General features: G+C 40.5%; 1 pseudogene; it reads left to right on the top strand.

Moving 5' to 3' along the window:
- Nucleotides 1–3,407: 3,407 nt before the first annotated feature.
- On the top strand, nt 3,408–15,578 carry LOC143172924 (phosphatidylinositol 4,5-bisphosphate 5-phosphatase A pseudogene; annotated as a pseudogene).
- The last annotated feature ends 8,621 nt before the right edge of the window (nt 15,579–24,199 follow it).

The following is a 24,199-nucleotide window of genomic DNA, read 5'->3' as shown; positions in this document are numbered from 1 at the left end:
AAGCTCAATGATCTTCTAATTTGCTTTTGTATGAAATTTACTGAAGTAAAAATAATACAAAGCAAACAAAAAACCAACCTTGCTTCCCAAATTAAATTACACTGTACCGCATTGACACCTGTGTCATTCTGACAAGTTTAGTCATTAAAACTACAGACAGCCTTCATAGGGACTAATACAGTAACTAGTCATGAAACAGGGGATTATTTTCATCCCTGAAAGAAATCAAACTCACAGTTTCCTCATTTCTTCCTCAAAAAGGATGAATGCACAGCTATTGGTCAGTTCTGGAAGGGAATCACCCCTGCTTAAAACAGGTTCTCTATTGCCCCCATCCCTATGGTTTCAGCTTGTCCGCTTTTATATTTGTCCACTAGTTTCATTTTCCTCTTCCTCACCACTGTTTGTGGCAGTTTTGTCCAGAAAATTGCCATAATCTTCATCAGGATTTTACTTCTCTTCTCTTCTGGTAACTGTGCCCCTCTGCTTTACCTGCTTATTTTCCTCCCTCTAATCTCATCACCAGCTTCAGAGTTGGAATTCTTACTCCTCTATCCAAATGTGGGTAGGAGGGAGAAGAATGGAATCACTTCCGGGTCCCTATGCATGAGATTCCTGTTTTCACCCCTGGGTCCAGATGATGTTAGTTTGTTTGCGTGCTCTCAGTTTGCAAACCAACACCTTAATAATTTTCTCTTATCTCTCCCATTTCTCACTGCTCTGTATTTCACTATATCTCATTGCCCTTGAGTTCGTCCGAGCCCTGCAGAAGCACAGATACTAGCCTTTTTTCTGACTGATCTGACCTTATGAAAAGCATTTTCAGGCAGTCAAGAAGAAGGGCTGGAGCAGGAGGCAGCTCAAATGTGGTCCACCAATTTATAAAGCTAATACATGCAAACATGGAGGTCCCGTGCTGGGAAGGAAACATGCCCAATTCACAGGGAATTACCAGAGAATGTAGCTGATAAGCTGACAAGTATCACCAAAATATTTTTCTTTATTTGTCTGTTGGCTTGCTTTTTGCACAAGGAAATTATTTTATAAGTTTTGGAAAAGAACTAAGCCTGAAGCAGATGAACAGAAGAACAAATGGAGATTGAAAGTAAAACTTTGAAGAAAAATGAAAACCCTGAGCATATGCATGGTTAGCAGCTTTTCCTACAATACATACAGTAAATACCACCCAGTGCAACTTATCTGAATTAGCGACTTAGTACATTTTTTTTAACAAGACTGAACATCTTAAACATCTGTATGAGCTGACATTTTTAACGTCCTTGTACTTTTCTGCACAAACAGTGGATAAAAAATGAACTGAAACCTTCAATCCCTCATGCCTTTTTTTCCCCCTGTACCTTAAAAATATCCACTTGATATTTAAATAAAATAAAATTAGATAAATAAGTTCAGTTGTAATGACAATATGATGTAGATTGTTTGTGCCGAATTCAAGCTTAGTAGGAAATTATTTTCCCCTTGCTGGAAGAATTATACACTAATTAACCCTCTGGAAATAAGTGTTTAAAATGGAACGTACGTTAGAAATTTAAAGAAACATTTTTACATAGCTTATCTTAGTTTATTTTTTTAATGTGTAAAAATGTTTGAGGATTACTTCATTTTTCTTTCTCTCTTCATCCCTCCTCCCTCCTCCTGCCCCATGTAGGCCAAATTCTGCCAGGCAGATTAACACAGACTCAATAGGCCAAATTCCAGTGTGATTTAAATAGGAGGTAAATTGGCAATATAAACAAGCGTAATTTACATACTGAGTGTTAAGAGCTAGTTGAAAGAATTGCATGAAGGAAGTCACTCGCAGTGCATATCAGGGTTTTATTAGTCCAGCAGATCCTGGAAACTATGCCATATAGCACTGAATGCCATCTAATGGTTTTGTATATATTAATATTAATAAGGTCATAGCTTATAAAGTAATCCAATAAGAGTAGAAAGGGAAAAGTAAACTCCAGAGTTTGTTTTTCTTAATTTTCTCATCTTCAGATTGTAGAGAAATGTGTCTGTTTTCCTATTTATGTGGGTCTAGTCCTATCCGATATTTTTCTTAATGAGTATGTTTGTTAAATATGTAGATGACATCAGAACAGGAGGGACAGCAAATGTTTTACAGCACATGATTACAGTTCAAAGTTAACTTGAATTTGAGATAATAGCTCAAAAAAGGAACTCTCCTCAATAGAAGCAAATACAATTTTTAATATATAAAGCCAACGATTGTGAAAATACAGGATGGAAATCTCTCGCTCGGCTAGCAGAACAACAGAAAAAAAAAAAAAAGTCATGACTTTTTCATGGATCATTAGATGAATATAGCTGGTGATATGACATTGCCATAATAGAGGTAAACATTATGCTGAGATGCATAATTGAAGGTCATCACTACAAAACCTGCTCTGCTTTGGGCCTCAGCAAGAACATTGTCCAGTTTACATGCTGCCTTTCAGGATAAAGAGGGGAGAATTAGCAAGAACAGAGGGAAGGCCAGCAATCAGAGGTCTAAAAACCATCACCTAGGAGAAAAGATTGAATGGATGTTGCTCAGCCTAAAGGCATAGTGAGGGAGGACATGATCACAGTCTTCAAAGAAAGTAATAACCTTTATTTTTCATTGTCCTGATATACTGAAAAAGACAGAAAGGTTTTAAAATCCAACAGGGAAAATTTACTTTACATATTAGGAAAAGCTCTTGACAGTGAGGCTAGAGAAGCAATAGGAAAGGTTGTCTGTGGAAGCTGTGCAGTGTCTACCTTTGACAGCCCTCGAGATGAGATTAGAGAAATATCTGTAAGGAGCGACAGTGACAGCCAGCCAGGCGTGGGAACAGAAGGTGGACTTCCATCCTCGGGAGGCCCGAGAGGCCTCCTCCTGCCAGGGAGAAATGTCTCAAATTCCAGGAGATTCTGTGATGTTACGGGCAATGACAAGAAGTCATCTGTGCTACCGCACGTTTGAATAGCTAAATGGAAGTGCGATGTTGCCTGTGACAAGTTATTTGCTTACCATTATTGTTCATGGTCCAGAGAGGGTTGAAGAGTGTGTCCTTAAGCAGCCGTGATGAATACTTTTATTATCTCTAATCCATATTTTATAGTGACTTATCTCATTCTACAGTGCTACATGCAGGAGAGATGAGACAGATAAGAATATTATAGCCCATATTCATCACGCTTTTTTTCATGTGCTTGGAGAATAACGTCATATTGTAGTCAATGGAAAATAATAGTCTCCATCAGAAATTAACTCGGACTTTAGGGGCATTGAATCATTGGAAAGAGGTGCTTATCTCTTCCTACTGACTAGAGAGGGAACCTGAGATGGAGAGGATCCTGATTCAAGTTCTTGAGTAGTTATCTATAATGTATATATCTATAAAATACACAAGCACCTGAAGGATGCCCTCTTCATAGATCAGTGGAGCGAGCTCTTCATGGATGTGCTGAGCCCCTTCCACTTCATCCTGGTCAGCACTGTATGGATGCAAGGTGTGATCTACTGGTATTTGCCAAGTACTACCACCTCCCCTTCCTGCAGGACGTCCAGACAGACTGCACGAGGACGGGGCTGGGAGGCTACTGGGGCAAAAAGGGTGGGGTGAGTGTTCGTCTCTCCATCTTCGGCCACATGGTCTGCTTCCTGAACTGCCTCCTGCCAGCGCACCTGGAGAAGGTGGAGCAGCGCAAGGAGGACTTTGCCACCATACTGCATATGCAGCAGTTCAAGGGGCGTGTGGCCAGCGGCATCCTGGACCATGACCTTGTGTTCTGGTTTGGGGACCTCAACTTCCGCATCGAGAGCCTAGACATCCACTTTGTGAAGTACGTCATCGACAGCAACAGCCTGAGCCAGCTCTGGGAGAAGGACCAGCTGAACATTGCCAAGAGCACCTGGCTTGTCCTCAGCGGCTTTCAGGAGGGACCCCTGAACTTCCCACCCACCTTCAAGTTCGATGTGGGCACCAACAAGTATGACAGCAGTGCCAAGAAGCGAAAACCTGCCTGGACTGACTGCATCCTCTGGAAGATCAAATCTCCCAGTGTTGGGCTTGGTGCGGGCAGGCGCCGGCCCAGCCGGGGCATCCTGTCAGTGAGCCAGCTCTATATATTTATTTTTTTTAATAAAATAAAATTAAAAAAAAAACCAAAGAAAACAAAAAACAGGGAACTACAAGCCTGTCAGCCTGACCTCAGTGCCGGGGAAGATTATGGAGCAGTTCATCTTGAGGGGCACTCACAAGGCATGTGCGGGACAACCAGGGGATCAGGCCCAGCCAGCACGGGTTCATGAGAGGCAGGTCCTGCTTGACTAACCTAATCTCCTTCCATGACCAGGTGACCCGCCTAGTGGATAAGGGAAAGGCTGTGGATGTGGTCTACCTGGACTTCAGCAAGGCCTTTGACACTGTCTCCCACAGCATTCTCCTCGAGAAGCTGGCGGCTCACGGCTTAGACAGGTGTACTCTGCGCTGGGTCAAAAACTGGCTGGACGGCCAGGCCCAGAGAGTTGTGGTGAATGGAGTTACATCCAGTTGGCGGCCGGTCACGAGTGGTGTTCCCCAGGGCTCAGTTTTGGGGCCGGTCTTGTTCAATATCTTTATCGATGATCTGGATGAGGGGATTGAGTGCACCCTCAGTAAGTTTGCAGACGACACCAAGTTGGGCGGGAGTGTTGATCTGCTCGAGGGTAGGAAGGCTCTGCAGAGGGACCTGGACAGGCCGCATCAATGGGCCGAGGCCAACTGTATGAGGTTCAACAAGGCCAAGTGCCGGGTCCTGTGCTTCAGCCACAACAACCCCATGCAGCGCTACAGGCTTGGGGAAGAGTGGCTGGAAAGCTGCCTGTCGGAAAAGGACCTGGGGGTGCTGGTCGACAGCCGGCTGAACATGAGCCGGCAGTGTGCCCAGGTGGCCAAGAAGGCCAATGACATCCTGGCTTGTATGAGAAACAGTGTGGCCAGCAGGAGTAGGGAAGTGATCGTCCCCTGTACTCGGCCCTGGTGAGGCCGCACCTCCAATACTGTGTTCAGTTTTGGGCCCCTCACTACAAGAGGGTGCCTTTCAGGATAAAGAGGGGGGAATTAGCAAGAACATGGGTGGTCCCATCCCAGCTCATGGATGGGAATCAGGGAGTCTCGGTTGGTGCAATATTGCTGCCGGTGCACCGTGGTGGTAGCGATTGGCACCTGTTTGTCTTCGACCTTCAGCAACCCCACAACAGTGGGGTCCTCCGAGAGACCAGGCAAGGTGGTTTAATTTCTTCTGTCTCCAAGGCAGCTATACCAAAAGCCCACCGGTACCCTTTCGGGTCCTTGAAATATCCTCTCCTGAGGTAGTCTATGCCAAGGATGCACGGAGCCTCTGGGCCAGTCACAATGGGGTGCTTCTGCCACTCATTCACAGTTAGACTTACTTCGGCTTCCAATACAGTTAGCTGTTGGGATCCCCCCGTCACCCCAGAAATACAGATGGGTTCTGCCCCTTTATAGCTTGATGGCATTAGGGCACACTGTGCACCGGTGTCCACTAGAGCCTTATACTCCTGTGGGTCTGATGTGCCAGGCCACCGAATCCACACAGTCCAGTAAACCCGGTTGTCCCTTTCCTCCCCCTGGCTGGAGTCAGAGCTCCTCTAGTCCTGGTCATAGTATCCGTTACTCACTTCTTGTAAATATGAATCAGAAGTCTCTTCACTAAGATCAGAAGTAAAATCAACCCTTCTGCTTTGTCTGGGGAACTGCCCACTGGAAACTGGAGCAGCAGTTTTCCTGGAAGAACCTCTTTCTGTGATTGTTTTTCCTTGCAACTCACGTACCCGTGCCCCTAGGGCTGAGGTAGTTTTTCCATCCCACTTCCTCCTGTCCTCTCCGTGGTCACGTAGGTAAAACCATAGGGTGCCCCATGGTGTGTACCCTTTATATTCTCTCTCTTGAGCAAAAGAACGCTGACTCCTAATAACTGAGATACTGGTCCATACAGGTGAGGAGTAGGACCTATCCTCTCTGAGTTGCTGGACCTCCCGGGACAGTTTCTCCACAGCCGAGACGAGGGAGGAAGAGAGACTTTCTTTGTATTGCCTGAGTTGACCAGCCAATTCATCCACTGTTTGTTCCTCTCCATCTTTCCAGGTCATCACTGCCAATGAGTTGGCATATGATGATGGTGCGCTCCTTATAAACTTCCGCCACATGGGTCGTGTGCACTTGACTTCGTCTGGATCTTTGGATAGCTGTTCATTTTTCAGGTCATCATAAATCACCTCCAGCACAGCTAATTCTCTCAGAAACTGGATACCCTTCTCCATGGTGGTCCACTTGCCTGGGCAACATATGCATCTTCCTTAAAGGGATACCTTTCCTTCACGCTTGACAAGAGTCACCTCCAAAGGCTGAGGACTCGTGTCCCTTTTCCAATCGCTTTGTCAATGCCCCCTTCCCTAGAAAGGGATCCCAGCTGCTTGGCTTCTTTACCCTCCAATTCCAGGCTACTGGCCCCATTATCCCAGCATCGGAGCAGCCAGGTGACACTATGCTTGCCTGGACGACGCTGAAGTCTTTTCATATATCTTGCAGCTCACTCAGGGATAGAGATTGGGTGGTTACTGCCTCTTTCATGAATTCTTCCTCTTCTTCCTCCCCGAGCAGTTGCTGGCCCCCCTCCTCCTGTTCTCGTGATGGCCCTTCTCCAGGGTAGTCTGCCTCTTCCACTTCTTCCTCCGGCTCCCTTCTAGAAGAAGTTTCTTCCTCCCTTACTAAATGAACCAACTTCTGCTTCCAAGATTCTTGTGTGCAGGGGCGACTGATACCGGCACAGGCTGGTTCTTTGGTTCATCCACAGGGCTTGTCACCGGGGTCTGAGTGGCTGCAGGGCCTGTCGCCGGGGTCGGAGTGGGCGTGGGGCCTGTTACCCGGGTCTGAGTGGCCGCAGGGCCTGTTGCCGGCGTCTGAGTAGCTGCATTGCATATTGCTGGGGTCGGAGTGGCCGCAGGGCCTGTCGCCGGGGTCTGAGTGGCCGCAGGGCCTGTTGCCGGCATCTGAGTAGCTGCAGTGCATGTTGCTGGGGTCTGAGTGGCTTCAGGGCCTGTCGCTAGGGTCGGAGTGGCCACAGGGCCTGTTGCCCGGGTCTGAGTGGCCGCAGTGCGTGTCGTTTTACTGTCAGAGCCAGAGACCTTCCCTTCCCTTTGAGGGTACTGAATGGTGTTGAACAGGGCTCGGTAGGCATGGGCCAGGCCCCAGCTCATTGCAATGATCTGCGTCTCTCTGGAGTTGCCAGGGTGACAGCATACTTTGTCCAAATATTCTACTAACTTTTCAGGATTCTGCACTTGCTCAGGGGTGAAGTTCCAAAACACTGGGGGTGCCCATTGGCCCATCTTGTCCCACACACCCTGCCACTCGTAACTATTCGGCTTTGGGGCAGATCTCTGGATGATATTCTTAAATTGCTTACCAACTTTAGACAAAACCAAAACAATATTCCAAAGAAGTACCAACAGAAGTATCTTAACTACCCAAGGATGTTCAAAATACTGAAAAGTTACTGTAATGAAGGAGGAAACATCGTAGAAGAAGGTAGCGACATGCCATTCTGTATTTCCTCCATAAAAAAACTCTCAGAAAAGTTAATGCAATTGCTAGTTGTCTCCACGAAATGGTCTCCGTGGTACAGTAACAGCTTCATTGCGAAACTTACATACCACACTATGGTCAAGGTCAATGTTCTAAAAACAAACCTCACAAGCGAAACATCACTAACCGCTGCAGACCACAGCAAACTGCAAAACCCAACACCAATCTTTAACATGTACAGCAAAAAAAGGAGCATGATGCAGATTAGACCAATCAATATCGAGAACAGAGAAACCGACATTGTGACCCACAACTACTAACAGATATAAGTTCCTTAACACACTCCAGGTAATCTGTTATTATCTCAAACTCTTTGTGCCCCACGTTGGGCGCCAAAAAGGACCGTCGTGGTTTAACCTGTCGGCAACCGAGCACCACACAGCCGCTCGCTCACTCCCCCCACCCGGTGGGATGGGGGAGAGAATTGGAAGAGCACAAGTGAGAAAAACTTGTGGGTTGAGATAAAAAACAGTTTAATAATTGAAATAAAATTATGATATTAATATTAATATTAATATTAATATTAATAATAATATAATACACAAAGCAAGTGATGCACAGTGTAATTGCTCACCACCCGCTGACTGATGCCCAGCCAGTCCCCGAGCAGCGGCCCCCCCGGCCAGCTTTCCCCAGTTTATGTACTGAGCATGACGTCCCATGGTATGGAATGTCCCTTTGGCCAGTTTGGCTGTGCCCCCTCCCAGCTTCTTGTGCACCTCCAGCCTTCTCAGTCAGTAGAGCATGGGAAATTAAAAAGTCCTTGGCTAGTGTAAGCATTACCTAGCAACAACTAAAACATCGGTGCGTTATCAACTTTGTTCTCATCCTAAATCCAAACCACAGCATTGTACCAGCTACTAGGAAGGAAATTAACTCTATCCCTGCCCAAACCAGGACAGGTCTGTAGAACAAGTCTTCTCAGGAGCGGCTGAGGGAACTGGGGTTGTTTAGCCTGGAGAAAAGGAGGCTGAGGGGAGATCTTATCACGCTCTACAAGTACCTGAAAGGAGGTTGTAGCGAGGTGGGGGTCGGTCTCTTCTCCCAAGTAACAAGCGATAGGATGAGAGGAATGGCCTCAAGTTGCGCCAGGGGAGGTTTAGATTGGACATGAGGGAAAATTTCTTTACTGAAAGAGTGGTGAAACATTGGAACAGGCTGCCCAGGGAAGTGGTTGAGTCACCATCCCTGGAGGTATTTAAAAGACGTGTACATGAGGCACTTAGGGACATGGCTGAGTGGACGTGGTGGTGTTGGGTTGACGGTTGGACTCGATGGTCTTAGAGATCTTCTCCAACCTTAATGATTCTATGATTCTATGATTCTATCTGAATTTAGGAAGGATGGATCTGCTGTACTCCAACACACACAGAAAGTCAGTTGTAGCTCGGACAGGGACCCATCACGCTGCTGATTTAATCAAAATAAGTATTTTGTTTAACAGAACTTCTTGATTTGTTTTAAGACAGACAGACTTTAGCTAAGCCAGTCAGTTTACTATTGTTCCAAAGAGATTTTAAATAGATCTAGGAAGAGTTTTCTTTATCTGTATTTCTTGCTACTTCTGTCAGCACTAAGGCATGGAGCCCATCTGGCCCTGGGAAGATTTTTTTTTTTCCCCATGATGCTCATTATTCTGAAGACAATTGTCCAAAAGGGGAGCAAGAGATGGTTGCTATTTTTCTTTGATTTTTCATTGGCTAGAATGTCTGTCTCCTATTGCAAATTGACTTAAATTCCTTCCATCTGCTGCTGGGAACCTCATCTAAATGTAAATTAAAATAAATACATTTCTTGTAAAAAAAAAAAAAAAAAAGAAAGAAAGAAAAAGAAGAGGGGGAGAAAAAACCCCAAACTTTAAACACTCAGAACCTTAGCATATTTTGTAATGTCCTAATTATTTTTGTGTCTTCTCTCTCTTGCTTCCAAAACTATTTCTAATGATATCATTTGGGTTTCTTGGAGACATAAAGAAGGACTCCTGGCTGCAGTTATTTTATGAATAATCAGGATGGGATATTTCAGGAACCTCCAAATTCTTTCCAGACTTACAGACAAATGGGGATGAGGCTGTTCGCCAACTTTAAACAGTGGCAGTAGATGGAAAGAAGCCAAGCAGAAGACTTGGAGTGTTGTTGACTAGAATAAGAAAGAAGAAATATTTAGAAGCAGCTGTTATATTTTTATTACAATTTTTTTTTTCTTTTTTAATGACTTTTTAAAATATTAGCATGAATACAAAATCTCAGTCCGGGAACAAATCATGCTTAGGCAATGTGTTTATTCTGTTCCTGCAGTTGCTAGGGAGGCTCAATATATTGTAGACTTCAGCTTTTTTGTATATAAAATACCTTTTGTATTATAAAAGTTTACTTCTCTTCCTTTCCCCCTTTCCCTTTTCTGAAACATATACCCGATGGGGTAAGGATGCCTGAGATTCTGGATCCTATTTTGAACTTTGCAATTCTAGGAATTCCTGGCTAATTTTATTCTGTGAAATATGTGTTCCTTTTAATTTATTCTAAATTACCTTTCAGCATGGAAGGAAAAGGTAATTCAGAGAATTGGTTATAGCTTGTGCAGTCTTTCAGTGTGAGGTTATCAGTTCAGATCCAGTCCAGACAGCAAGCTCAAATGCAGCTCACTACTGATAAGTGTTTGGCACCCTTTCGGAAAGAAGCCCCCCGTCTTGGGTTCCTGGTGGAAGAGTGTTCTCATCACGCTGCCACAGGTTTGGCACAGGCTGGCAACCCCACTGCCAATTTCCACAGGGACCTCAAGGAGAGAAGTAGACACTGAGTGAGTTTTTCTTTCCCAAGCATGGCTGATATTTTTATATCGGATTGGAGGCCTAACAGCAAGAGCTCATTCTATCACATCTCCCTATGATCTACTGCAACATAAATGATAAATGAAAAGGTTGCTGGAATTTAAAGACAAAAGAAAGCAGCTGGTTTCTCAACCCCTGCATTGCACAGGTCAAGTCATTGCACCCTACATGCGCTATTTTGCCTATGTGTACTGAGCACAGTAACACATACGTTCTTTAGCTTGCCTTTCAGAGTAGTTTCTCTTGATATAAGGAGAATCAGAGATAAAAACTCATTTCTGTTTGTAGTTTGTTCCAATAGCTAACAATTTTGACTGTCAAAAAAATTGTCTTTCGTTTTTCAGGTGTTTTTTCTTTCTGTGCCTCAGTTTTGAGCCATGTGTTATTTTATACATTCCTGTTTAATTACATTTGGTCACCAGTAAATGAAAGTCTTTATTTCTAGTATCTTTAAGAAATCTAAATTAAACCACCAAATAAATTTAAAATTTAACTTTTGCCTTCTTATTAATTCTACAAAGGACTGGAAAACAAAATGCTAAAAGAGCTTGTTCTTTCAGCTTGACTAATAAAGGCCACTCAGGTTCTCTAATTTTAATTTTTAAATGACTGTTTGAACCATCTTCATTTCAGACAGTGAACTCCAAATGGGCATACACATATCTGGGTGCTTACCTCAGCTGGAAATGAGCATGTTATTAAATTTACAAAACCAATTTTAAATAATAGCAGCATAAACTGTAAGGGCTTAAAAGTGGCCTAATAACATATCAAAATAACCCCAGCCAAACAAACAACCAACCAAATAAACAACCCAAAAATCAAAATTAACGAAACAACCAACCCCTTCACAAACTATAGAAAACTAGAGCTCAGCTCAGTTACTCATTTATATGTGCATACTTTTGTGTGAGATGTCCTGGAGCAGTAGCAGGGCATCCACATAGTTTTGTCAGAAATGGTCAAGAACCTGTAGGAAACCTGTGCCTTTCTGTAGTGCCAGCTGGAAGCCAGGCAGGATGCTCAAGGGCATCCCTGGTGCTACCAGGTGTCTGTGTGCAGGGACCAACTCCAAATAGTGAGTGCAAAGAAAACCCCCATTTTATTGTCGTATCTGAAGTGTGGCTGTGTTTCTGGCTGCCACATTTCTTGCTCTGTGTTTGCTCAGATTCTGCAGCCCAGTAAATACAGTAATGCCAATGCTAATAAGTAGCCATGGGGTTTATAGTAACAACATGCTGATAACAGGTTAAGGCTTGAATTAACTGAACAGCGTAAAGCCTCAGGACCTGTCAGACTTTGCCTGGACTTGTCTTGGCTGGTCTTGAGCTTGTTTTAGCTTGTTCATTAGTTGTAGCAGTAAATTACCACAATGACTGTTCTAACCGGTTATTAGCTTTACCTTAACCTTGTGCAATTGCATAGTTTAGCACCTAAAGAATTTGCGCCACATATGACAACGGTCTAACAAACTAAGCGATAGCTTTGTAAGCAAAGCTGTGGGCAAGTGAGAAGAGGAAGAATGATCAAATAGATTATCTGAAAACATGTAAAACTAGCCCCAAAATACCCAGGACTAAGGAGGAAGAAACACTCACTGGTTTTAGACCACATAAATTGCATGAGGTGCAATGGCTGCAGGTTCCCTACTGGCTGCATAAGTCGTTCCCTTTCTACCCCACTCGCAAGAAGCCTCTCCTAAATTAGCATGTCCCAGAGAAACTGCAGTTTGTTCTCCATTTAGATGATTTAACCTGCTCCCAACAGCAGCCTGGACAAGAGCAAGTAGGCAGTCTGCCACTCTGCTTCTGCCTTTTAGCAGAACAGAGGAAAGAATAACACTCAATAAAGCATGGGCAAAAAAATGCAACAGCTATGTCACTCCTCAGATGGGTGTCTCCTGTGGAAGAATAATTATGAGGCCTTATGTTATTTATTATCTCCATTAATGATTATGAAGTAAGCATAAAATATAAATATAACATTGCTAATCATAAAATGCAGGAGAAAAAAATAAAAGCACAATAAATAAGGATACGGTTGGCGTCTCATTCAACTTAGTGTAGGTTGTCAGTAAATAAAAAGACTCAGTTCAATGAAGCCCAATGGAGACTATGAAATCTAGGAAGAAGTAGCAGAGTCTGTACCCACTCAGTGAGGATCCACATCTAGGAAAACCCAAGTCCGAAGAGAATATGGAGTCTGTGGTGGACGTTTAACTGGATAGGAGTTTCTAGGTTAATGCTGATTTTCTTTCTTCCATTCTTTTCTTTTTTTTTTCCTTCCAAAAACTTTATGGAAAAACTGGAGAGGATCCAGGGGAAAAAAAAAAAAAATCAGAAACTGCAGAAAATTACAGTGAGGTTTTCAAACTTTGATAGGTTACTTCATTACAGGCAAGGATCTTCATACAAAGAAGAAAATAACAAGATAAGAGATCTTTAGCAGGGAAAGGTATACCAAGAGATGCATTAGTCATACCCAAAATTTGAAGTTCAGTTCAAGAGTGGTAAAATGAATATATGGCCTGTGAGATGCAGAAAATAAAACTAAGCCTAGGATTAATGTAAACTGATTTTATGTAACTTTGTGATAGAAGTAGCTAGTTTAAGTTAGCTCTCTAGGCTCCTGCAATAGTCATGGAAGAGTCAGGTAGCTCCACTGGGTGAATTATCAAATGAGACTGGACATGTATCATAGAATGGAAACAACTGTCCCCTGCATATACTCCCATCAACAGGGAGGAGGGGGAGCCAAGTGGCCAGTTTAGGTTAAACAATTTAGATGGCTAATAGGCATATGAAAGAAAACCTATTCTGAAAAGATACACTTTTTCATCTTTAGCTCAGGGAATGTGTGTCTAACTGACTTTTAAAGCTTTTAAAGGAACTTTTGAAGTGTATACTTCTCTTCAGGTTTTGGCTTAATGAAGCAGCACTGGTATAGAAGTCCTCATTCTCTTAAGTATGGACAGCTTACTGAAGAGAGAAACAGCTTCTTATGGACAGCAGCAGCATACCTGGTTCCTAAAATTGCACAGAGATTTTATAACCTCCAGGAAAATTGTATGCTCAATCAAAGCATGATGGGCAGATAAACAGTCACAGAAGAATAGATCTATATGTATAATCTTTATTTATCATTCCAAATACTGTTAAGTTATGAGGATAAAATGCATGTAACTTTAATTTTGTCGTTCTGTTATCACAGAGAAAGGAGAAGACTTTGATTCCTAAAAAAAATCCCAGACCAAAAGTTGTTCTTCAAGTCAGTCAGAATCCTTTACTCAGTTACCAGGTAGGTAGGGGAGATTGACAGCCAGGCTGAGCCACAGTAAATGTAAAAAAAAACCATTTAAATGTAAGAACTTAATAATGTGAATGGTGGTGTTCCTAAATAAATGAAACATTAGAGAAACTTGGAGCAAAGGTGGGCAAGGATAAAAACATTATGACATAACTTTTTTTCTTTTTTTTTTTTTTTTTAAGTAAGGACAAAGCACCCAAGATCATATTTAGATTGCTTATTTTAGTCCACTGATTTACAAACTGCAGTGTATAGAAGACAAATTTCTTTTAATCCACCGACTGTGAAATGCAAAAATCATAAACTGAACAAAGAAGAAGGACCTCTGTTCTCTGTATAGCCTAATATTTAGGACAGTCTTCTAGAAAACAAGGAACATGAACTGGGAGTTCAGATTAGTCTTCCATGCTCTGAAAGAGAATTTTATTTACAAGAGAACTGCAAAAAAAGCAGTACTTAATATAACCAGGATGTGCTGAGATATGTGTTACTAGTTCTATATGTGAATGTAGCACTGAGGATTACTCAGTCTGAGGTAGATTGATGCTTTATCCTAAGAGGGACTAAGTGCTGCCAGGAGCAGGTGGAACAGAGAGCAAGTGTTCCTAATCACTTTCTTAGAAGAGACATCCTAAATTTCAGCCAAATTCCAATTTAGGCAGAATATACTCAGTGTCACTCTTGTTTTCAGCCTAGAAACTGAAATTTTCCATGAAATGGTGTCTACAGTTCTCTGTGGGCAGAGAAGGGAAAGGGGTGGTATAGCATTTTGGACTTGAGTAATTTCTTGTTAGTTTTCCTTTAGACAAATAGGAGAAGTTGAGTCTCTAGGGACCACGGCCTGGTACATTTCCCAGAACTCACTTGGCCTTGTAAAAGTAATTTCAATAAATAAATGAATGGTAAGTAAAATCTCTTGCAGGGCAGCATTTTCACACTGAAACAGGGGCAACTGTGATGGGTGAGCAGTCAAACTTTGCAGTATTTAGCAACTCTAGACAGGTTTTCATTGCTGGGTAAATTGCAACTATATGAGGGCTCCAAGTCTTGGATGAGACCCATATTCTAGCAATAATAAGAAATTTTTCTTTTAATATACAAAATATATTCCTAATCTCTATGTTAAATTCATATATAGATATTACTTTCTAAAAGTTTTTGTCTCCCTTTTTTATTTTTACAGCCATTTTATTTTTACATTGGTCACTTCCTTTAAGAAATACTTGTTCCAAATTTCCACTGGTGAGGGCCTTTTGAAGCTTCTTATTCTTAGAAAGGAATATATTCAAGATACCCATATTCATAGGTAAGAACCAAATATGATAGTAGTAGCTAAAAGCAGATTCATGAATCCTGTGGGAGTTAAGTTGTCCATGGCAGTATTTGGAGTTATAACATTTATCTGGAAATGATTTCCAGAGATGGAAAAAAAAAATGGGAACCATTTCTTTACAGGTTTGGGTGTTCCACCTCTGGTTTTCAGCTTTAAAAACCTAGGATATGGGAGCCTTTTTATGCTGTGTTGATAAAAGACTCTTAGGTTCAGAAATCTTGGTGGAAGAGGAATCTTCTGACCTCCAGCCTCCTGACTATGGCCCTTCTTTGCACAAAGTGAGGGTCTTTCATTGTGCTCAGAAATGCAGCGAGGCAGGCGTGAAAACAGAGAACAGGACCCAATTCACGTGATGGCTAACGTGGAGGTCGTTCTAGGTGATGGTGAAACTGTTCCCTCCTCTCAGTCAGGATGGCTCTATGCACTTTCTGATTTGGTCAAACAACGGTTTCAGCAAAAAGTGTAAGAGGCTACAAATTACCTCATTAAAATCTTAGTGCTTTAGTTTTTTTCTTTCCATTACAACCCAAAATGCCCCATGAAAATTTTCAGAACGCTAATTTTCTGCCCATTCTGAGAATAATCGTATTAGAAGTTCTAACCTGAACTGTCATCACCTGGTAGTAATTCTGTTGTTGACTTCAGCTAGGGGAGGATTTGTGTCTTCCTTCAGTAACACAGTCCACTAGAAATGAGAAACCCAGTACCATCTTGTCCTTGCATTATCCTTGTTTGGAAGTAAAAGGAGGTGTTTTCTTCCTCCTTCTCATATCCATCACATTTCCCATTTGGCTTATCACTTTCTGTGAAAAGCTTGGGAAATCGTTGCTTATTAGTAGATAACAGAGGTATATATTTTTTTTTTCCCAGGAACTGAGATAAATTCACCAGGAGGAAGGCAACTGAAAGACAGTCTGGCTGGTGAAATCAAGCACAGTGTTTCCTAGCTATATCTCATCTCCTCACCAGAAGAAAAGAAAGGCCTGAAGTCTTTTGCCGCTTCCTGGATCTTCTGGGAAGCAAACTCTTGTGTGCAAGCCACTGAGGTCCGGGACACGCTCATGGAGAGCCTGGTACAGGTGAGATGCAGCTTTTGTCTCCCTTCATACAGAGCTGTCCTAATTATTGAAAGCACTTTTGTGCATATATAGCTTACAAGGCTCCTTTGCTTTGTTCCCACCCTTGAGCATAAAAACTGCCACCCTGAAACATTGATATTTCCAAAGGAGTAGGGTTAAAACTGGAGCAGAGGCTGTCTGGAATACAATTAAGACCTCAGAGCTGCGATGGTAACCTGATCTGACAACATCAGGAAAAGTCAGCACTGGCTTTGGAACAAGTAACTACCCACACTCTCCCTCCTGCTTCTCCCTGAAAGCCAGCAGCAGCTGGGAGAATGCCGCATGAGAGCAATTCGATATAATGACAAAGGTGTGCAAAGTCTTATAAATCTGAGGACAACTTTCAGTCATGACCATCCCTCCAAAGCAAGGGGAAGCATCAGAAATTTTATTCTTTCTGGAGGAAAGAATAATAACAACAACAACAACAACAGCAATAATAATATAACAATAAAAAATATTCTGACTTTCCAAATGTAGCTATGTTTGTGCTTTCTTTTTTTTTTTAATAAGAAAACCACGCTCCCCTGATGATAGACCTGCTGAATATTTCTTTCCTTTAGCAAAATCTTGATGAACTGACATTTCAGGTTCATGCAAACAAATTCCCTATAGGATGAATTTATGATTTGTATCATTATTAATACTGCACTTGGACGTGGAATTGCTACTTCAGAAGATTTCACCTCATTTTGGTGAGCATGTGTTTATCTGCAAATCAACTGCAACTCCCCTAACTTTCTTCCCCTTTTTTGTAAGACGAAACAGTTAGAAAAATTAAAATAAAATCTATTAACTGCTTGTTACTGCGGGGGGAAATAGCATTGCATCCAAGCTCACATCTGCAACCATTGATTCTGAAGTAGTGACTGACAGCACCCAACTGACTAAGTAGGTTATAACAAGCTAGCTCCAGGCTGGAACAGCCAGTGGAGTGCAGAGGAGAAACACTGGCCTCTAAATTTGTCTTAAGCCAAAAGAAAGGCAAGAGAAAAGGAAAGAAAAAAATAAAGATGGAAGAAAGAACCCTCTGCCAACAGTCACTGTCCCTGTTCTCTTGTTCAGCCACAGCAGCTTGTAATTGCCAGTTTTCTTTAATTCATAGTTATATCTTGAGGAGATAAGAAAGAAAATTCTTTGTAACAGATAGCAATAAAAGTATTATTCATCTAATCGTTCCCAAACACATGTATTTATATTGGAAAACTATGCCTTCATGTATCCACAGCATAACACATACCCAGACAGGCAGAAGGAGCCACAGCAGCGTACAGGGACATAATCCAAATGAACACCACTCCACTGCACAAAGACACATGTGCACACAATAGCATACAATATGCAGCTGAATGTACTCTGCCCAGCTGGACATAGAACTGGAGCACGTTCAAATGCAAATAACATATTTTCTATGAGAACTTTGCCCTTCTGAGACTTTGTTTCTTCCTTTTGGGTCACTCCTTTCCCCAGCTCTCTGCAACAGCCATGAAATGATTTTTCTCCCACCCAAAACCGACATGCTTTGCACTTTTACTGTCATACAGACAAATTATATTGCTCCTTCATGTCTAAGCACTAAGTGTAAATGCAAATATATAATATCACAACATGAGGCAACAGCACACTTCAGGACACTTAAAATGTCATTTCAAAACCAAAGTCCTGATGACTCCTAGGCAATGATTTCTATTATTGCACTGCTGCATTGTGGTGATTATAATTTCAGGCAGGTCAGGCTGCAGAAGACCCACACAAGCAGAAAATCTGTTCATACAGCATCATTCCCCAAAATGCTGGCAAGTCTCAGTGAGCTGAAAATGTTCTTCAGTTTGTCCCAGTGCAGAACGGGAACTTGTCTGAAATCTAGAAAATGTTCAAGGGTAGCAAATGATATTTCCCTCTTTCTTTTACTTAAAAATGAAGATCCTTGATAGACCAGTTAATTCTACTTCAATGGACTTAGGTTCCCAGCTGGAGATCTATTGTATTCAATAAAGCCCTGGCTGAGGTGAGGCTTTGCTTACAATTTGCATGATTCACAGATTTTAAAAGCAGAGGGGGTAACGAGATCATTAAAACTGACTTCCTGAATACTGTAAGTCCTTATTTCCAATGGAATAACTCCACATCAAATCCACTAAAAGATCTTCCTGTCCTTATGTAAACATTCCCCATCTCTTTCAAGACTCACTCAAAACTTAGCTACTTCAAGAGACGCTTAATCTTCCAAAGAGGCATCCAAGCTTGTATTAAAGGCATCAAGACAAAAAAGAATCCACTTTTTCCCTTAGCAGTTTGTTCCAGTGGTTAATCACTTGCACTGTTAAAAAATATTGTGCTTTATTTCTAATTTGTCTGGCTTCAGCTTCAGACATCGTCTCTTGTTATGCCTTGCTCTGCTAGATTAAAGAGCTTTTTAGTAGTTAGTGTTTTCTCCCTGTGAAGGTACTTAGACACTCTAATCAAATCACCTTTCAATCTTCTTCTTGATAAGGTAAATAGGTAGAGCTCTTTAAGTGTCTCACTATAAGACATTTTCCATGGCTCTTAAATCATTTTTGTAGTTCTTTTCTGCATCTTCCCTGATTTTTCATCATTGTTTTTGAAAGGTGAGGATTAAGAGTTTTTTAAAAAAAGAAAACCTACAATCTGTTTTATCTTTTTCCTATATAAATGTTAAACCAGTCCCTATTCCTACTCATCTGTTTAGACAGTCAGGGATTGCATTAGCTTTTTCTCATTATAGCCACAGCTTGGAGGATTTGCATTGGCTTGTTTGCCCATTATAGCCCCTATAAGCAGAGCTACTACTTCCCACCGTACAGTAGAGTCCTCTGTTTCTTAGGTCTGCCCTTCATTTGTTTGACTTACATTTATTTCTTTGCATTACACCAGAAAGAAGGCAAATATTTTCATGGACACTTAGCAATCCTGTTGGAGGAATGGTGTTTGAGTGACACTCTCCTCAGTAAAAAAACACTCCTCAGTTAAAAATCAAAGCTTTAACTAAAAAAAAAAAAAAGGTTGGTGTATGTCGTGGTTTAACTACGTAAACCAGTGTAAAACCACTGCATTAAGTGAATGAGAATGTGTGAAATATCATAATAATAATAATGAAGAGTACAAGAATGGTGACCAAATTCAAGTGGTTTGTTTATATTTAATTTTTTCCTTGCTGTTTGGTGACATGTAGGGTAGGACTTATTTACCCACATTTAGGCAATTTTGCATCTTGTAAGCATCTTGTCTATAGTAGTCATCATACCACCCTCTAAATTAATGGTGAGACACAAACCTCTACCTGGAAAAGTCATCCTACCACCTTAAACGCCAATTTAGGATGGGATGAATGACCCTCTAAAGATGCTTACCCTTTTCTATTTGCAAGAAAATTGTTTTACATGATTACTTTACATTAATCACCTAATTTTTAGATGGCTAAAGTTAGGTGAGGTGAATCCCGTCCTTATTGCCTTGTGGTTTAATGTTTCTGTGAACTGTTAAAAGTACTATTTATCAGTACAGAGACGGTTGCTATGTAGTAATGGGTGACATGAAGCATGAAATGTGTTTAAAGTGTTCTGACAATTGAAAGGAGCAATATTACTCTGTGAATTCAGAAGTAGTTTGTGTTTTTAAGGCTTAAAAAGGCAGTTGTATTTAATTCCAGAACTGGAAACTCTTTTGTTACATTACTGAAGGTTCAGTTACCTGAAACACTGTAACATCAGTGCTCATCATACCTGTAGAGAAGTGCAAGGCATTCACTATAGGCCCGTCTGGCAAATTAAGGAATATTAATGGATGGTCTGATGGTTAACTTACAGATGAGACAACGAATATTCTAGTAGTTAACTAGAAGGTAAGTTTACAATGTAGGGAAAGAAAAGGTGTACAAAAGAAATAAGATAGTTCGAAGCTACTAAGCAAACTATTATGTAAACTGATGTATAAATCGAGTCATAAGAAATGTTTTAGGGGAAAAGAGAGGCTGCTTCCAATTACTACGTTCACTGGTATGTCATGGCTTGGCTAAGAGGAAATTTGTGCAGATGATTGGCGCTATGAAAAGTGAAAACTTTCGGTCCTAGGTGAGTTGAAGAGAAACAGCTGAAATGTTATGAACAGCTTGCAGAGCACTTTTTCAAATGCTTGAAGGAAGTCAATATTTCACTTCCAAAAAATTGTGATTGGCTCTGAGATTAATTTAGGCCTTTTGTATTTTTATTAGCTTCAAATCCATACCTTTGATTAGTTGTCAGTCACAACTTGCTTTGCTTTCTTGACCTCTAAACTCTTTCTATGGTGTACCACAACTAGACATGTAAATTTTCTGGAAGTTCTGATCATATGAAGAAATAAATGAACAAAACTCTTACATCCTTTTTCTTGAAAAAATTAAGATGGACAAATTGGAACTATTAGCAACAGTCAGTTGTTCATTGAAACTAGGGTGTAGTTATTCCTTCAAGAAATGGATGTACATTGTTCATAATTCAGTAACTTCATAGAAAGGGTAAGCAGGATACTTATTGAATGAGTAAATGTAAAATCATTTACCTTTGAATAACAACAAATGTACCTAATATTAGAGATGGAGTTGTTCTGCACACAGGGGTAGTGTACATTACACCTTATTTTAGACATTGAAAAGGGTTAGGTGTCTAAGCTAAGATAATTTTCTAGACTATGAGCACCAAATAAGGGGAATTTTTCCCATCTTTTCATACTTTTATAACCAATACAGTAATATGATACAGATTTAGTATGTTTTTACTTGCCACCCCTCCCAAAGTCAGGAAAACTAATATGATATTTGTGTGTGTAACCCATATGTATCACTATATATCTATAGTAGAGTCATATCAAGAGTTTCCATGGTAGGGAATGTTGTAATATACAGGAGTTGTAATAGAAAATATTGCCAGTTTTGTAATAGAGCTGAAGTGCAACTTCAGTATTACCATTACGGATGCTGTCCTAAAAAAATCTTTTCTATTCTGAATGAAAATATTTTACATAACCTTTTTCATTGTTACTGTTTTCATTTTAGACTATGAAACATGTTGGAAAAATAAATGAGGCTTTCATGTTTTCATTCTTCTCCTTTTTTTGTTTTTGATTTGTTTTGTTTTGTTTTTCTTTTTAATATCGTTTCCCCTGCATCCTGTCCCTGAACAAAAACTCACTTATGAAAGTTTATCTTACTCTTCCACAGCTTTTTGAGACACATACAGTCTTTACAGGCAGCAAGGACAAAATACAAATAAGCAAACAAAAAAGAGATACGTAGTTGAAAATACGTTATGTTGACTAAAATCTAAATTATTTTATTAGCAAGCAAGTCATATAACCTACCAATCTCTGTAGTGTCTGTTTCAGAGCACTGTTCATCTAACCAGTGGATTGCTTCACCACACATTTTATTTTTGTTGAACTTCAGCTTTCCATATCTTGCAGGATTCAGCCTCATTCCATTTTTGGTGCATGCATCTTTCATGTATTTGTGGATGTTTATTATAAGTAAGCAGCAGGGCTTTAGGAGAACGAATCTTGTCAGATGAACTTGATTGCTTGTTTATGACAGAATTACAAAATTAGTGGCTGAAGGGAATGCATTTGGCATAATATATTTGGATTTTAGTAAATCATTTGACACAGTGTCTCAAAAAATTAGTTCAAATTGGCTGAGATATGAACTCATCTTCATGTACTGAAAACTAACCGAACGCCCATAAAGCAGGAGTAATAGTAAGTGGCACTGAATGGAGATGTCTGGGAGTCAGAAGGCCAGCCAATATTGAACTTCTTCATGAAATGTGCATGATGCTGTGATGGAAGGTTGTACAAAGACAAAGAAAAAACACATGGTCTAAGATGAGTGAAAAGGTTTGGGAGAGAATAACTACTCACTTACAAGGATTTGTAATTGATTTCCCTCTTTATTTTTATGAAAATATTTGGAATATATATTATTGCTGAAGGAGACAGAATATAATCACTATTATAAACTCTCTTTTTTCTCTCTTTTTCTAAATATACCCAGCATTACACACTTTATATTTTACGCTATGCATTATCTATTTAATATTACTGTGACAGGACCTCACGTCAACTAAGAATTTGCTGTGGATCTTCCTAAATCTTTGCTTAAGTTTTTAATCCTCAAAGAAAATAAAAAAAACTTTAACTGTGAAAAAGTTAGAGTTAATTAGAATAAAGACTGGCTCTATGGTTTTCCCAAGGATCAAAGTAAGGCCAGCCAACCTGTAAATATCTAGGTCATCCTTTTGGCCTTTTTTAAAGATGGATTCAATATTTACCTTTTTCCAGTCATTGAGAACTTCACCTGACCCCTACAGCCTTTCACAGATGATACAGAGGTTCCTGCAAGGATATCAACCAACTCTCTCAGCAGCCTTGGATGTAGCACATCTGGTCCCATGTTGCTGTGTGGGTCAAGATCCCTCTCTCCCAAGTTACTGCAGCACTTAAATTCATTTGTGTTATAGCCCTAAATGTTTGCCTGGGCGAATGGGGAAGGCAGATAATCTGACTTACTATGATACAGTATAACACTGTATGGGCCAAAATTAGTACTTCAGAATTTACAAAATTATACAGATGTAACATTATCATTATTTCATATTACTATATCCTATTACTGTATCATATATATGTGTAATGACCTTAAGCCAATCTAGAATTTTGCAGTGTGTGAGAAGTGATTTGCAAATGCTTTGGCTTAGCAATATTTCTCTTGTCTTTACGCCCCATCTTGCTGCTCTTTCTCTCTCTCCTTCATATTAGATTGTAAGCTCTTTGCAAGAGGGCCTGTTCATTTGCATTTGCTCTATAATGTGCATGTCATGCTTGAGAGATACTGACTGTTCTGGTATACATGAGTGCTAGCTACAAGCACTGTCTCCGTTAGATGTACCTGAATTGAACTGTCAAATGGTAAATAATGTCTGTGGCAAGTACGCTAACTGTGAGTGGCAAAGAAGCCCTGGAGATTGATGAATAATAAATAACAGCTCCCCTTTCTTTGTTAGCGGTATGTCCTTGTTCACCTGTGCTCATGCTGGGCAGATGGTAAGCGCTGAGGGTGAATTCCACAATGCTGGCATGTGGGTGGAGGGGATGTCTTCACATGGGGAGACTTAATGTTAGCTTAGTCTTTATGTCAGTGCAGGGTACACCTTCAAAAGGATTGAGGTTCAGTCTTCTTTTTCCCTTTGCCGTGTTTTCGCACTGATAGAGAAAAAAATGGGGACTGATCAGAGCATGGGGTCATTTTACTACAGATTCTGCACTGCTAATTCCAGACATCACCAAAATGTGATTAAAAAAAGAATAGGAGTTATTATTAATATTGGTAAAACGCAAACTATTCTCTCTTTCACTTCTTTCCATATATTACATTACCTCTTTCATGAAGTTGCTGCTGAGATTCTTAACAGGTATGTTTTGAGTTTCTTATCTGTACATGTGTTTATGTTTATCAATAATCAATAGGGAAGACACCCTATCCAAAAAGTCCACTACCAATGAGTATTCAGGGGGTTATTAGTCTATTTAAGTTTGATTAAATTGTCAGTAGTAAACTGAACAGTAACTTGTTGAACAAAATAAGGAAGGCTATTGCTCTGGATGAAATTCTGACATCCAGATGGACATCATTGGTTTTGTATCTACACAAATGTTATGCATGACCATATAAAATTTACATAATCACCAAAGTTTTCCACCTATCCAAGTGTAGTCTTTTAACTACTACAGCCAATGTCTGATTTTCTGAGTCTGTGGGTCACTCACTCTCATCTACTTTATTTACTTGTTCTTTCACTAGCAATGAACCATGATGCTGTAATGGAATTAATGAAAAAGAAATTGAATGTTGTGATTGAAAAATGGTCTCCAGCTTTGAAAATAAACATGTCTGCTTTGCTTGAATACTTATATT

The sequence above is a fragment of the Aptenodytes patagonicus genome, chromosome Z (genome assembly GCF_965638725.1).
Source record: "Aptenodytes patagonicus chromosome Z, bAptPat1.pri.cur, whole genome shotgun sequence".
Taxonomy (NCBI): domain Eukaryota; kingdom Metazoa; phylum Chordata; class Aves; order Sphenisciformes; family Spheniscidae; genus Aptenodytes; species Aptenodytes patagonicus.
Note: the sequence above shows the minus strand (reverse complement) of the source record. Positions and strands in the feature narration are given on the sequence as shown.